This window comes from Tamandua tetradactyla, chromosome 15 (assembly GCF_023851605.1).
Source record: "Tamandua tetradactyla isolate mTamTet1 chromosome 15, mTamTet1.pri, whole genome shotgun sequence".
In the NCBI taxonomy this organism is placed as follows: domain Eukaryota; kingdom Metazoa; phylum Chordata; class Mammalia; order Pilosa; family Myrmecophagidae; genus Tamandua; species Tamandua tetradactyla.
The window spans coordinates 36,330,213-36,347,118 of NC_135341.1; the positions used below are offsets into that span (position 1 = coordinate 36,330,213).

Genomic DNA, 16,906 nt, shown 5'->3' on the forward strand with positions numbered 1-16,906 from the left:
TTCAGCAGGGGCCTAGCGGGGCACAGTTTAACTGACAGGCGGGCCGGCCTGTCAGTGGGAAGCACCCCTCCGGCGGCTGGCGCAGAGGCTGTTGATTGGAAATAACCTAAGTTAGGGGCGGGCTCTTCGTTGTCCTGGTTGCTATGACGCCCGGTCACCGCCCCCTCGGCTGGCCGCCATCTTGTTGTTGATCCGTACCCAGTGGGCAGCGCTGGGAGCTGGATCGAGCGGCCGGTTTAGGGCCGCTGCTGCGGGGCTCAGCCACCTGCGCTGTCTGCTTGGGGGCGGGCCGAAATCTGGAGGCCCGGGGGGCCCAGCTCCCGTGGGGAGCCGTGGGCGCCCGCTGCCCGGGCTGGGCCGGTGAGTGACAGGAGCCGGACCGAAAGGCCCGCCTGACAGCCGCCCTGCAGTCGGCGGTGGGCGCGGGGTTTGGGCTGGCGGGCGCGGGGCTAGGGCATTGGCCGAACATTGCTAGAGCGTTCTGACTGGCCATCGGCGGGGCTTACTAGAGGCCGGTGCCGAGGCTGTGGGGCCGGGCCGTAGGGACAGCAGGGATGGAGTCGGAGAGCCACGCACCCGGGGGCGGGCCGACGAGGTAGCTGGAAACCGGCTTCTCCGATCGTAGCCCGGGTCTCCGCTGGGCCCTAGCGCTGATGCTCTCAGGGGTGTTGTGTGGCTCCCGGATGGGAAATACTCGCATCTCTTTCCTAATTGTCGCTCCTGCGAGTGATTTTCAGACCGCCGGAGATAGACTAGAAGACGCAGGCGAAAGACCCAGCCAGGCAGGCCGGTGTCACGGCGCTTTGATTCTGACAGGGCCCTCTACCACGCTTCCCGGCGCCTCAGAGCTCGGTACCCGTTTGCTTCTTCCTGAAGAGCTTGGTTAAATGTCCGTGATTCCTGAATTTTATTTTGGAACATAATTATTTTGGCTTCTCGACTACTACTTCTTGGAGTGTGGTAAGGTCTTCCTCTTTTTCTCTAGGAGAGAGTGAATGTTACAGTCATGATTTGGTTGGTTGTGTCCCCTAGTGTTGTTCCGCCAGTTTGATGAAGGAATACAGGAGTGTATTCGAGTCAGTAAAAGAAATGAAACTTGTTTTTGCTGTAGTGGATGATATTGAACTACTAAAATGAACTTTTAACAGAACAGTACTAAATGTATCTTGCCTTATGAAAACAGGTTCCTTTCTCTCAGACAGGGTGGAGTTGGGGGGTGGTTGGAGAACCCCGGTAGAATGTGCAGGTCTAGAAACAGTTTTGATAGCTCTAGAACACATTTCTCTTTCCTTTGGTCCCATAGCTTCTCCACAAAGGCTCCTTGTATGCGGTCATACAAAAGTGTACTTTGTGCACTTGTGTCAGGATCTTGTCACCTAAGAATGTTTGATTTTGAAAGAAACCAGGTTCTTGCTTAGGAGTCATTTTGGAGAGCAAATACTGAACCCAGTTCGTCTGTTGTTTGTCTGAGATTATACTTGTGAGAAGAGAGAGCTGAGTAGTCTTTAGTTATTAAATTGCTCTCTTCGGGGCCATATTTTGAATCATTAATGAGTTTTGACTTTGCTGAGACCAGTTTCTTGGACAGTTCTTGATAAGAAGGGAGGGAAACATTAAAATAATAGGGACTTTTGAAAATTGCCTCAAGATATCTTTGTTTTCCACTAACTCTTCCTTTAGAAAGTCAGGCACCTGGCTTCCCAAATTAACCGTTTAATGGGGTTAAATTTTTGCTGGTTTCTGTTAAAATAACCCATAGGTTTCTAGCCTGTTTTGGATATTAGATCTCTTGAGATATAGAATGAGACAGGCTTTTTCCTTATAAAAGTTCTCAGCACTACCTTTTGCATACAATTTTAGGGAGTTCAAGGGCCCATTGAAATCCACTCCATAGACTAACTCTATGTTAGAACTGCTCACCCAAGGAATATTATAGAATATCTAAGAACTTTTATTGCTTTTATTTAATGCTCTTACCTCCTCATGAATATTTGAGTAGTGGGTGATTCTTTATTGAGCATGGTATCACCCAAAGTTAGCTGATAGTAGTATTTTTGCTCTGGATATTTTTGAGGCGAATGGGTGAAAGTGTTGTTATAATAGTGGACACTAAATCTCCTTTAACTTCTTTGTCTTTATGTGATTCACCTTTGAAGTTGGACACTTTTAACTATCTGAGGGAACAGAAATACTTCAATGAGATCCTGCACAGAAGTCAGGAATTGCTTCAGGCTTATGAAATATAGATCTGATGTCCTAATTTAGCATTCAGGTTGCTGTTGTGAAGCTGGCTCTAGCCCACCTCAAAATGGTTTGCTAAACATTCAATACGTTATTCCCTACACAAATCCTCTCTGAATCAAAGGGCCTTTGCCTGTTTGGGATGCCCTTTTTCTACAGCTCCAGTTCTTTTCCTTTGGGATTCAGCTCAGGTCCTACCTTCCTACCTACCTTCTTTGTGAAACACTCACAAAACATTCTAGCTCCTGGGGATACTCCCTCTGAGCTCCAGTAGTGTTATTGCCCTTTTGGCCTTAAGCAAAAAACATAAAATAGTATTTGCTCTTTTTTTTTTTTAGTACTTGCTCTTTTAAACATAATTTTTTTGTGTTTCCTCTGGAAGGAAACTCTTACCTAAACTCTCTCCTGTAGGAACTATATTTTATACCTTTTTGTGTCTTCTTGCAGTGGCACATAGTAGATGCATACTATTTACAATATATATTAAATTTGTCTGAGTTGGAAATGCTTTCTCTAATTAAGCAGGAAAATGCAGGGCATGGGCATGGGCAAGTAGAACAGTGGCCATGGAGCGCTACCTCCAACTCTGCCGTAAATGCTTGCATGTGTTGACTCTAGCTTCTTAAGGAAGCAGGCGTGTTTTCAGTGCTCTCACTACAGTGGCAAAAGTAGTCAAAGTGCAGAACTTTGACCTGATAACAAAAAGTTAATTCCACATCTCAGAAGTGGTCTGACCTGGAAACAGAAAGTTAATTCCACAGCTCAGAAGTAGTTTATCTCCCTTCCGGGCTAAGATGTCATTTTTGACTCTTGGAAAACATTTGCTGGGTGACATGTGGCACTAGGTGCTGAGGTTCTTCAGTCCTATTCCTGGTTAGTTCTTGGTCTTGCTGCTGTAAATGTGTTAGTACTATTTGCTGCTTGCTCTACTGGCAGTGCTACCTTCAGAATATAAGGAACAGTGGTGGGCAGAACTGGAAAAAGGCTGCACCGTGCAATTTGTCTTTGGTTTGGGGTCAAAGAGTAGTCAGGCATTATGTGTATTTATGGTACTAGGTCTGTACTTACACATCAAATTTTAAATAGATTACCATTTCTCGGTGGGAAAACCTAAGACATCTTGGTTCTTTTGCAGATGATGATAGCTGAAGGGCTCTCATATTTGTGAAAGAGGCGTTACAAATGAGTTTTAATTGGAATACATGTTTACTTTATTGCTGAATCCTTGTTAGGGACTTTGTTTATTGACTGCTTGAAAATCTGCTACTGATCTCTTTGAGCAGAATTCTGTAAGAGTTTTATTTGTGGATGGCGGTTTAGTTATTGTATTCTGTCCCCTTATTTTATTTATTTTTTTAATATTGAGAGGCCGTGATTTTTAATTATGTCTTATGTGGTGCTTTTAATTTTTTCATTATTATCTTTTTCCCTGATTGTTTTATTTTTTTTATTGTGAAAAATAACATATACAAAAAGCAATACATTTCAGAGCACACTGTGACAATTAGTTATAGAACAGATTTCAGAGTTTGGTATGGGTCACACAATTTTAGGTTTTTACTTCTAGCTATTCCAAGACACTGGAGACTAAAAGAAATATTAGTATGAAGATTCAGCAGTCATACTCATTTGTTAAATCCTAGCTACTCTAACTCCATCTTTTTCTTTGATCTTTCTCTCAATCTTTAGGGGTATTTGGTCTATGTTCATCTAACTTTTTCATGTTGGAAAGGGCTGTGGATAATATGGGATAGGGGGATGGAACTAGCTGAAGTTCTGGAGAGGCTGGCCCCTCTGGGTTTCAGGATTTATCTGGCCTGGGAAGCATCTGGAGGTTGTAGGTTTTTGGCAAGTAAACATAGTGCGTTGGACCTTTATTGAATCTCAGGTAGAGCCCTAGGTGTTCTTTAGAGTTGTCAGGAATGGTTTTGATTGTAGTTTGGCAAACCATGATAAATAGCAATATTTAGCTGAAGTTTGTGTTAAAGTAGCCCCTAGAGTACCTCTTGACTCTATTTGAACTCTCTTAGCTACTGATGCCTGATATAATTCTTATCCCCCTTTTGGTCTCCTGTCCCCTTATACAAAAGGTGAGCAGGCTAAATGAACAGGTCTAGGGCTGAATTTTTTTTCAAGTTTAAAATTTGATGTCAGCGAATAAGAGCATCTTAAAGTCCATAAAAATAATGGGCATATTATGATTGAATGAACACTTTAAAAGCAGCTTTTTTTTTATAATAAAAAAGCCACATGATAGCAAGTGTTGGTAAGGATGTGGAGAAGTTGGCACCCTCATATTAGTGGTTGGAATGTAAAATGGTGCATATACTTTGGAACAGTCAGCCTGGCAGTTCCTCATAAGGTTAGATAAATAATTACCATATGACCTAACAATTCCACTCTAAGAGAAATGAAAGCAAAAATCTCCACAAAACTTATACATGAATACTTATAGCAGCCTTATGCACATAGTCAAAAGATGAAAACTTCCCAGATGTCTATCAACTGATGAATGGATAAACAAAATATGGTATATCCATTGAATGGAATATTGTTTGTCCATAATAGAGAAGGAAGCACTGATACACTACTACATGGGTGAACCCTGAAAACATGCTAAGTGAAAGAAGCCAGTCACAAAGACCACATATTATAATTGTTATATTACATACTATATAGGTAATGTCTAGAATAGGCAATTCTATAAAAACATGAAGTATATTAGTGATTGCTTAGCACTGGAGTGGTTGCTAAGGGCTGGTATATTAGTCAGACTTCTCCAGAGAAACAGAACAAACAGGATACACACACATAATGTACATATATATATATATGTAAACATTAAGAGATTTTCTCATAGGAATTGGCTTATGTGAGTATTGGCAAGACTGAATTCCATAGCGTAGACCACAAGTTGAAAATTCCAATAAAGGTGATGATGAATTCCCTAGGAGAAGCTGGCAGTAGAGACAGAAATTCTTCTTTCTGACTGTTGAATTCATCAGTTCTCAGTTCTCCCTTTAAAGCCTTCAACTGATTGGATAAAGGAACTTCTGTCATGACTGAAGACAGTCTCCTTTGTCAATTATAGATGTAATCAGCTATAGATGCAACCAAATGACTAATGATTTAAATCCATAAAATACTTTCATAGTAGTACTTGGGCCAGTGCTTGTTTAACTAAACAAGTGGACACCAAAAACTAGCCAAATTGATACATAAAATTAACCGTCAAAAGAGATGATAGCTAAAAGGTACAGGGTGTCTTTCTTTTTTCTTAAAAAAAAAATTAGCAACATAAAAATTTTCTTTTTTTTTTTTTTTTTTTTTTATATGGGCAGGCACCGGGAATCAAGCCTGGGTCCTCGGGCATGGCAGGCAAGCACTCTTACCTGCTGAGCCACCGTGGCCTGCCCTAAAAATTTTTATTTTAACGACGTTTAAGTATCCAATTCAGTGGTATTAATTATATTCACAATATTGTGCTACCATCACCACCAGCCATTACCGAAACTTTTCCATCATCCTAGAGACTCTGTACCCATTAAGCATTAACTCCTCATCTCCCCTTTGGGGTTTCTTGTTTTTTATTTTTTCAGCCTACTATATTTGTTGTGTAGTATTCTGGATACTGTGCGACATGCTGTTCTGGGTATTGAGGCTACAGCCGTGAATGTCTTAAGACAAAGTTACTGCCCTCCAGATGCCAACCTCCAGATAAGAAGACATATTAAAATTTACAGTAATTAAAACTGTGTACTGTTGGTACTAGAGTAAATACAGCAATGACACAGATTAAGAAAAAAAACTTGGTTTACATAACAAAGCATTTCTTTTTGGAGATGATAGGAAATTGACCATGATGATGGTTGCACTTATCTGTGAGTGTACTAAAAACCACTCAGTTGTATACTTTAAATGGGTGAATTGTATAGTGTGCGAATTATATCTCAGTAAAACTTTTATTTAGAAAACATCTTGTGTGCACAGTGCAGTGGTGGCTCAGTGATAGAGTTCTTACCTGCCATGCCAGAGACCTGGGTTCGATTCCCAGAGCCTGCCCATGCAAAAACAAACAAACAAACATCTTATTATATAAGTAACATGTTTTCATCAGTTAAAATAAGATAATGTATGGGTAAACAAGAAGAAGTAAAAATAAAAGACCACCTATAACTTAACTGTTAATGTTTAGGGTATAACCAGATGTTTCTCCCTGCGTCTTAAACTTCTACAAAAATGCAATTGTACTATACATCCTGATTCGTATTTTTTGCAGTTAGCATTATGTTGAAAATGTCTGTGTCTGTATGTGATTCACTCATGTCAGGGTCAGCTGGCATTGAACAAGAGAGGCAGGGTGTAAGGGCAGTGAGGTGTGGTAGGGACCAGGGTGACCTAGTGAGCACAGACGCTATCTAAAGGGTCAGCTGTTGCTTAATTCCAGCCAATTGTCTTACCAGACCTTGTGATTTATTTTTTATTTTTTTATGAGAATCAGAAATCTAGAATTTCATGTGAAATTTATTTTTTGAATTTGGCCATGAATTTTTAAAAATCAAGCCGTTTTACTTATTAAAGAAAACCCTCTGTAGTCCTGAAATATCCGGCAGACCTCTAATTTCTGAGCTTTATCCTACCATGTTGTTTTTAATCATTTTTTAAACTTTATTGAGGTATAATTTCTATACAGTAAAGTGTATCCTTTTTATTTGTACATATAGTTTAATGAGTTTTGACAACTATACATATCTGTAAAAACACCTCATTTAAAAAATTTTTATCAGTCACAGCCTTCACAGTCAAGTCCCAGCCTGCACCCTGGGCCCAAATAATCACTGATCTTTGTGTCACTTTAGATTAAATTTTCACTTTTTAAAGTTCCATATAAATGGGATAAAAATGTAAGAGTTTTTTGTGTCTGACTTCTTTTGCTCAGCAGGATTTTTTTTAAAACAGGAATTTAAAAAGATTTTTCAGAGATTGTTTAATCTTACATTCTATGATCATCCATCAAGCTGCCTTTTAAAAAAGAGCTGCGTGGTTGCTGTCATAAAAGCTTTGTGTTTTCCAAAGGTGAATTCCTAATCCTGAGATTGAAGCAGTATACAATAAGACATTTTTGTATGTCATTATAATAGTCCAAACTTTGAACGTTTTTAGCATGATGTTTTTGAAATTCATGCATTTTATTGCATTCTTTTTTGTTACTGAGTAGTATTCCATAGATATATCACAACTTGTTTATCCATTCATTTGCTGATGGGCATTTAGTTTGTTTTTAAGGTTTTGGCTATAATGAATAAAGATGAAGTAAACATTCTCATATAAGACATTGTGTAAACATGCTTTCATTTCCTTAGATAAATATCTAAGAGTAGAATTGCTCTGACACTGTTGGAAAAGTGAAGATGGATCCTTTGGGCTCTAGGCCCAATTTTGTTGTTACACCTGCCTCATAATCCTCAGCTTCAAGCTTCATTTTCCATCTTTGCCAAATTTCTGGGTCTGCCTATCCAAGTCAAGAACTAATGGACAATCCTTCAAGGTGGTAGACTGAAATATCCAGGAACCATTCCTTATAGACTCCAACTTCTATTTGCTTCAGAATTTTACTTCACTACTTATGTTTATAGGTTTCTATTAATTGATACAGGTCAGAAGGGTTATTGTTCATCCGCACATATCATAAAATTCATCTTTCATCTCTTTTGTGGAGGCTGGCCTTGGTGATTGTGCCTTTGTAAGTCACCGCAGTGGGCACTGTGTCTTTAGACTGTTGGTCATGTGGTAAACGGTTTGCTATTTTAAAGTGTTATAGTGAATTAATTTAAATCTCTCAATCTCAAGGTCTCCTTGTTTGATGAATTCCCCCGTGTGTGGAATCTGAGAAGTAATACCAAACAGAGGGTATTCTAAGTGTTCTAGATTTTAATCTCTGGGAACAGGAGGCTGTGGTTTTTTTTTTTTTTTTTTTTTTTTTTTACATGGGCAGGCACCGGGAATCAAACTCGGGTCTCTGACGTGGCAGGCGAGAACTCTGCTGCTAAGCCACCATGGCCCTCCCGAGAATCATCTTTTAAAGTTTCCCAAATCTCTTAAGGAAATAAATCTTATAGAACTGACAAGATGACATTTTTGGGATGGAAGATAGGGTGGGGATCTAAGACGAATGAAACTCTCATATGGGAGTTGTTTTGTGAGGAAATTACTCTTTAAATACTGCTTAAGGGGCATTTTATTAACATTTTTCAGTTTCTATATTTTAATTTATAGTTTATTGTATTTTTTTTTTTTAACATGGGCAGGCACTGGGAATCGAACCCGGGTCCTTGGGCATGGCAGGCAAGCATTCTTACCTGCTGAGCCACCGTGGCCCGCCCAGTTTATTGTATTTTTATAGTTTTTTGGGAGAGAAGACTGATGTAATATTCCTTTCACTCAATTGGAATCTTTATTTCTTGGTCTGCATGTTTTGTTGTTTTTGTTTTTAATAACTGACCGAGAGAAGTAATTTCTTTTTTAAAAATCCCTGTGAGACAAGTAGTATGGCAGCAGTTTCACATTTGGTCAAACTGAGAATAAATTGTTCAGGCCACATACCCAGGACAATGCCTTGCCCAGACAATACCTTGCCTTGTCATGCTAAGTAGGTTTGAAATCCAGTATTGGTTAAGCACAGATATTTTCTCCCTCAGTTGATTAGTTTGTCCTGCTAAATTTTTTTTTCTTTTTCTTTTTTTTTTCACTTATTTGTTTTATTTTTTGTGTTTTCTTTTTAAATAACTTTTTATTGAGATATAAAATGCAAGCAAGATGTTTAAAGTGCACAAAATACGATTTTTACATGGGTATGCACCTGTGTAACTACCATCTTGGTAAAAAATTAGAATATTTAAATAATTTGTTTTTTTATACAAAATAGACCTTATACTTGTATTTTCCTTAAAACAAAAAGCTCTTTTTTTTAAAGGAAAGTAATATGACATTTTATATTTGCCCTGAATTCATATGGGCACTTAGATTCAGAACCTATTGTAAGTGGGGCTAGGTACAGCTTTCTTTTTTTCCCACTCTTGCTTTAGTTGGCTTATATTCTGTGTACTTTAGTTTTCTTACCTGCTAAATGTAGGCATTCTTTTCATATTATCCCTCTCCATTATTAACACCTTGCATTAGTGAGATCTTTGTTACAATTAATGAAAGAATATTGTTACGTGTATACTACTAACTATAGCCCATAGTTTACCTTATAAAATGGTTAATTTTATGTTAGATGAATTTCCCCTCATTAAAAAAATGTTGAGGGTTAATAAGGAAACCCCAGTAATGTATCATGAGTTCCTTTTAGGAAAAAACACTTACAGGTGATAAAAATAAATCAAAACCAACTGTCCTTTACGAATTTTATCTTTTCAAGTAGGAGACTGTAGATAGGGTACAGAGCAGATATTTTCTCATCCTCAAACAATTTGAGATTAAGGTAGAATTCTTTGTTAGAAAAAAGTCCAGATATTTGGTTCTGCAATTCTGCATTTGACTAGTAACCCATAAAAGCCATACAGGAGACTTTGTTTCTTCTCTCTGCTCATTTTGGAGGCCTTTGGTAGTACTTCTTAGTCCCTGTAGCCAGCACTGATTGCTTTGTCAATGAACAGTACTCTGAGTGGCTCTGGTACACTGACAGCCTTGCTTGCTATATTGTCTTCCCATGTCAGTAATTTTGTTTCTTTAATTTTTTTAAATTTATTTATTTATAAATAAAATTTAGCAGATGAACTAAAACATTAATATGTAATCATTTCGTTCTACATATATAATCAGTAATTCATAATATCATTAGTTGTTGCATATTCATCATTTCTTAAAATATTTACATCAATTCAGAAAAAGAAATAAAAAGACAACAGAAGAAGAAATAAAACGAAAACAGAGAAAAAAAAGATTATACATAACCATACCCCTTATCCCTGGCTTTCATTGATCAGTAGCATTTCAAACTAAATTTATTTTAACATTTGTTCCCCCATTACTTATTTTTATTCCATGTGTTCTACTCGTCTGTTGACAAGGTAGATAAAAGGAGCATCAGACACGAGGTTTTCACAATCACACAGTCACATTGTGAAAGCTATGTCATTATCAATCATCATCAAGAAACATGGCTACTGGAACACAGCTTTACATTTTCAGGCAGTTCCCTCCAGCATCTACTTAATACGTAAGAATAACCTCCAGGATAACCTCTCGACTCTGTTGGATTCCCTCAGCCATTGACACTTTGTCTCATTTCACTCTTCCCCCTTTTGGTCGAGAAGGTTTTCTCAATCCCATGATGCTGAGTCTCAGCTCATCCTAGGGTTTTTCTCAATCCCTTGATGCTGAGTCTCAGCTCATTCTGGGATTTCTGTCCCGCGTTGCCAGGAAGGTCCACACCCCTGGGAGTCATGTCCCACTAGACAGGGGGAGGGTGGTGAGTTTGCTTGTTGTGTTGGCTGGAGAGAGAGGCCACATCTGAACAACAAAACAGGTTCTCTTGGGGGTCACTCTTAGGCCTAAATTTTAAGTAGACTTGACCTATCCTTTGTGGGGTTAAGTTTCATATGAACGAACCCCAAGACTGGGGGCTCAGCCTCTGGCTTTGGTTGTCCACACTGCTTGTGAGAATATCAAGAATTCAACTTGGGGAGGTTGAATTTCTCTCTGTTCTCACCATTCCCTGAAGGGGAGTTTGCAAATACTTTTCCACTCACTGATCGAATCACCTTGGGATTCATCAGGGCATCACTCTGGACAAACCAACAAAATCTCATGTCCTACCTGAGATTCCAAGTACTTACGGTGTTCAATCAAGCTATCTACATAAATTATATTAGGAAATGCACTGGTCAAAGTATAAATTTTGTACCAATAAACATTTTTTGCTTTAGTCTCACACATAAAGTGAGATTTTAAAATATTAATTACCGTCTATTTTCAGCACCCTGCAGTAATGACATTCCTTTGTTCTTCCTCATGCAAAAACATTTTTAAAATTTGTACATTTAGTCACTATTATTATACGCTCTAAGCATTCCTAGATTATACCATCTCAATCTTTAATGGCTATCTTTCTTTCTGATTTCATTTATACCTTCAGCCCTCCTCCCTCTATCATTCTCACATGCAGCTTCATTCAGTGTTTTAACATAATTGTATTACAGTTAGGTAGTATTGTGTTGTCCATTTCTGAGTTTTTTATATTCAGTCCTGTTGCACAATCTGTATTCCTTCAGCTCCAATTACCCATTATCTTACTCTATTTCTATCTCCTGATGGTCTCTGTTACCAACGAAATATTCCAAGTTTATTCACTAATGTCAGTTCATGTCAGTGAGACCATACAGTATTTATCCTTTTGTTTTTGGCTAATCTCACTCAACATAATATCCTTAAGGTCCATCCATGTTGTTACATACTTCATAACTTTATTCTGTCTTACAGCTACATAGTGTTCCATCTTATGTATATGCCACAGTTTGTTTAGCCACTCGTCTGTTGATGGACATTTTAGCTGTTTCTATCTCTTTGCAATTGTAGATAATGCAGCTATAAACATTGGTGTGCAAATGTCCGTTTGTGTCTTTGCCTTTATGTCCTTTGAGTAGATACCTAGCAATGGTATTGCCGGGTCATATGGCAATTCTATATTTAGTTTTTTGAGGAACTGCCAAACTGCCTTCCACAGTGGTTGCACCATTTGACATTTCTACCAACAGTGAATCAGTGTGCCTCTTTCTCCACATCCTCTCCAGCACTTGTCATTTTCTGTTTTGTTGATAATGGCCATTCTGGTGGGTGTGAGATGATATCTCATTGTGGTTTTGATTTGCATTTCTCTAATGGCCAGGGAAGTTGTGCATCTCTTCATGTGCCTTTTGGCCATTTATATTTCCTCTTCTGAGAAGTGTCTGTTCAAGTCTTTTTCCCATTTTATAATTGGATTGGCTGTCTTTTTGTTGTTGAGTTGAACAATCTCTTTATAAATTCTGGATACTGGACCTTTATCTGATATGTCGTTTCCAAATATTGTCTCCCATTGTGTAGGCTGTCTTTCTACTTTCTTGATGAAGTTCTTTGATGCACAAAAGTGTTTAATTTTGAGGAGGTCCCATTTCTTTCTTTCTTTCTTCAGTGCTCTTGCTTTGGGTGTTAGGTCTATAAAACCGCCTCCAAGTATTAGATTTATAAGATATTTATCTACATTTTCCTCTGTTTTATGGTCTTAGAGGTAATGTTTATGTCTTTGATTCATTTTGAGTTAATTTTTATATAGGGTGTGAGATATGGATCCTCTTTCATTCTTTTGCATATGGATATCCAGTTCTCTAGGCACCATTTATTGAAGAGACTGTTCTGTCCCAGGTGAGTTGGCTTGACTGCCTTATCAAAGATCAATTGTCCATAGATGAGAGGGTCTATATCTGAACACTCTTATTTGATTCCATTGGTCAGTATGTCTATCTGTATGCCAGTACCATGCTGTTTTGACCACTGTAGCTTGATAATATGCCTTAAAGTCAGGCAGCGTGAGACCTCCAACTTCATTTTTTTTCCTGAAGACATTTTTAGCTATTCGGGGCACCCTGCCCTTCCAGATAAATTTGCTTTTTGATTTTTCTATTTCTGAAAAGTAAGTTGTTGGGATTTTGATTGGTATTGCATTGAATCTGTAAATCAGTTTAGGTAGAATTGACATCTTAACTATATTTAGTCTTCCAATCCATGAACACGGTATGCCCTTCCATCTATTTAGGTCTTCTGTGATTTGACATTTTCTTGTAGTTTTCTTTGTATAGATCTTTTGTCTCTTTAGTTAAATTTATCCCTAAATATTTTACTTTTTGTTGCAATTGTAAATGGAATTCTTTTCTTGATTTCCACCTCAGATTGTTCATTACTAGTGCACAGAAACACTACAGAATTTTGAGTGTTGTTCTTGTAATCTGCCACTTTGGTGTACTTGTTTATTAGCTCTAGTAGTTTTGCTGTGGATTTTTCAGGGTTTTCGACATGTAGTATCATGTCATCTGCAAACAGAGTTTTACTTCTTCCTTTCCAACTTTGATGCCTTGTATTTCTTTTTCTTGTCTAATTGCTCTGGCTAGGACTTCCAACACAATGTTGAATAACAGTGGTGATAGTGGACATCCTTGTCTTGTTCCTGATCTTAGGGGGAAAGTTTTCAGTTTTTCCCCATTGAGGATGATATTAGCTGTGGGTTTTTCGTATATTCCCTTTATCATTTTAAGGACATTCCCTTGTATTCCTATCCTTTGAAGTGTTTTCAACAGGAAAGGATGTTGAATTTTGTCAGAAGCCTTTTCTGCATCAATCGAGATGATCATGTGGTTTTTCTGCTTTGATTTGTTGATATGGTATATTACATTCATTGATTTTCTTATGTTGAACCATCCTTGCATACCTGGGATGAATCCTACTTTGTCATGATGTGTAATTCTTTTAATGTGTTGCTGGATTCGATTTGCTAGAATTTTGTTGAGAATTTTTGCATCTATATTCATTAGAGAGATTGATCTGTAGTTTTCTTTTTTTGTAATATCTTTGTCTGTCTTTGGTATGAGGGTGATGTTGGCTTCGTAGAATGAATTAGGTAGCTTTCCCTCCTCTTCAATTTTTTTGAAGAGTTTGAGCAGGATTAGTAGTAATTCTTTCTGGAATGTTTGGTAGAATTTACATGTGAAGCCATCTGCTCCTGAACTTTTCTTTTTGGGGAGCTCTTTAATGACTGATTCAATTTCTTTACTTGTGATTGGTTTGTTGAGGTCGTCTATTTCTTCTCGAGTCAAAGTTAGTTGTTCATGCCTTTCTAGGAAGTTGTCCATTTCATCTTCATTGTTGTATTTATTAACATAAAGTTGTTCATAGTATCCTGTCATTACTTTGTTTATTTCTGTGGGGTCAGTGGTTATGTCTCCTCTTCCATTTCTGATCTTATTTATTTGCATCCTCTCTCTTCTTCTTTTTGTCAGTCTTGCTAAGGATCTGTCCTAGTTTGCTGGCTGCCAGAATGCAACACACCAGAAATGGATTGGCTTTTAATAAAAGGGGGTTTATTTTGTTAGTTCTTCAGAGGAAAGGCAGCTAACTTTCCACTGAGGTTCTTTCTTACATGGGAAGGCACAGGCCCCTGGGTTCCAGCAACTCTCCCCGGGGTGATTTCTTTCTGCATCTCCAAAGGCCTGGGCTGAGCTGTGGGTGCTGAGATGAGGAATGCCGAGCTGCTTAGGCTGTGCTACGTTGCGGTCTCTCATTTAAGCATCAGCCAATTAAGTCACAGGTCCTTCATTGCAGCAGACATGCCTCCTAGCCAACTGCAGGTGTAAATCAGCAACAGATGAGGTTCACGTACCATTGGCTCATGTCCATAGCAACAAAACTAGGTATGCTCACCTGGCCAAGTTGACAACTGAATCTAACTACCACAGGGTCCATCATTCTTACTGATTTTCTCATAGAACCAGCTTCTGATTTTGTTGATTTTCTCAACTGTTTTCATGTTCTGAATTTCATTTATTTCTGCTCTAATCGTCATTATTTCTTTCCTTTTGCTTGCTTTGGGGTTAGTTTGCTGTTCTTTCTCTACTTCTTTCAAGTGGACAGTTAATTCCTTGATTTTTGCCCTTCTTTTTTGATATAGGCATTTAGGGCAATAAATTTCCCTCTTAGCACTGCCTTTGCTGCGTCCCATAAGTTTTGATATGTTGTGTTTTCATTTTCATTTGCCTCGAGATATTTACTGATTTCTCTTGTAATTTCTTCCTTGACCCACTGGTTGATTAAGAGTGTGTTGTTGAGCCTCCAAATATTTGTGAATTTTCTGGCACTCTGCCTATTATTGATTTCCAACTTCATTCCTTTATGATCTGAGAAAGTGTTTTGTATGATTTCAATCTTTTTAAATTTATCGAGACTTGGTTTTGTGACCCAGCATATGGTCTGTCCTCGAGAATGATCCATGAGCACTTGAGAAAAAGGTATATCCTACTGTTGTGGGGTGTAATGTTCTATAAATGTCTGTTAAGTCTAGCTCATTTATTGTGGTATTCAAATTCTCTGTTTCTTTATTGATCCTCTGTCTAGATGTTCTGTCCATTGATGAGAGTGGGGAATTGAAGTCTCCAACTATTATGGTAGATGTTTCTATTTCTCTTTTCAGTGTTTTCCACATGTATTTTGGAGCATTCTGGTTCAGTGGGTAAATATCTGTGATTGTTGTCTTCATGCTGAATTGTTCCTTTTATTAGTCTCTTTTAACTGTTTTACATTTGAAGTTCCTTCTTTGTCTCTTTTAACTGTTTTACATTTGAAGTCTAATTTGTTGGATATTAGTATAGCTACTTGTGCTCTTTTCTGATTGTTATTTCTGTGAAATATCTTTTCCCAACCTTTCACTTTCAACCCATGTTTATCTTTTGGTCTAAGATGTGTTTCCTGTAAACAGCATATCGATGGGTCCTGTTTTTTAATCCATTCTGCCAGTCTATGTCTTTTGATTGGGGAGTTTAATCCATTAACATTTAGTGTTATTACTGTACGGGTAGTACTTTCTTCTATTTTGTCTTTTGGATTTTATGTGTCATATCTAATTTTTCTTCTTTTTACGTTTACTTATAGTCTTCCTTTTTACACTCTTCTCCACACCTCTCTCTTTCGTCTTTTCATATCTGTCTCTGGTGCTCCCTTTAGTATTTCTTGCAGAGCTGGTCTCTTGGTCACAAATTCTCTCAGTGATTTTTTGTCTGAAAATGTTTTAATTTCTCCCTCATTTCTGAAGGACAATTTTGCTGGATATAGAATTCTTGGTTGGCAGTTTTTCTCTTTTAGTAATTTAAATATTTCATTGCACTGTCTTCTTGCCTCCATGGTTTCTGCTGAGAAATCTACGCATAGTCTTACTGGGTTTCCCTTGTATGTGGTGGATTGCTTTTCTTTTGCTGCTTTCAAGATTCTCTCTTTCTCTTTGACCTCTGACATTGTGATTAGTAAGTGTCTTGGAGTACGTCTATTTGGATCTGTACTCTTTGGGGTACGCTACACTTCTTGGATCTGTAATTTTAAGTCTTTCATTAGAGTTGGTAAATTTTCAGTGATAATTTCCTCCATTAGTTTTTCTCCTCCTTTTCCCTTCTCTTCTTCTTCTGGGACACCCACAACACGTATATTCGTGCGCTTCATGTTGTCTTTCAATTTCCTGAGTCCCTGCTCATATTTTTCCATTTTTTTCCCAATAGTTTCTGTTTCTTGTCGGATTTCAGATGTTCCATCCTCCAGTTCACTAATCCTATCTTCTGCCTCTCGAAATCTACCATTATAGGTTTCCATTGTTTTTTTCATCTCTTCTACTGTGCCTTTCATTTCCATAAGTTCTGTGATTTGTTTTGTCAGACTTTCCATTTCTTCTTTTTGTTCATTCCTCGCCTTCTTTATATCCTCCCTCAATTCATTGATTTGGTTGTTGATGAGGTTTTCCATGTCTGTTCATGTATTCTGAATTAATTGTTTCAGCTCCCATATCTCACTTGAATTGTTGATTTGTTCCTTTGATTGGGCCATATCTTCAGTTTTCCTAGTGTGATTTGTTATTTTTTGCTGGTGTCTAGAC

General features: G+C 38.0%; 1 protein-coding gene across 15 annotated transcripts in view; it reads left to right on the top strand.

Moving 5' to 3' along the window:
• Positions 1-24: 24 nt before the first annotated feature.
• IP6K1 (inositol hexakisphosphate kinase 1) overlaps positions 25-16,906 on the top strand; it is a 122,440-nt gene continuing 105,558 nt past the window's right edge. For 12 of the 15 annotated variants that reach the window (XM_077129282.1, XM_077129279.1, XM_077129278.1 and 9 more), the window contains exon 1: positions 25-360. The gene's annotated coding sequence lies outside the window, so the exon portion shown is untranslated. Of the gene's footprint in view, positions 361-737; positions 961-16,906 lie in introns of those variants that run through there. The other 3 variants (XM_077129280.1, XM_077129287.1, XM_077129294.1) reach the window with 1 other exon arrangement.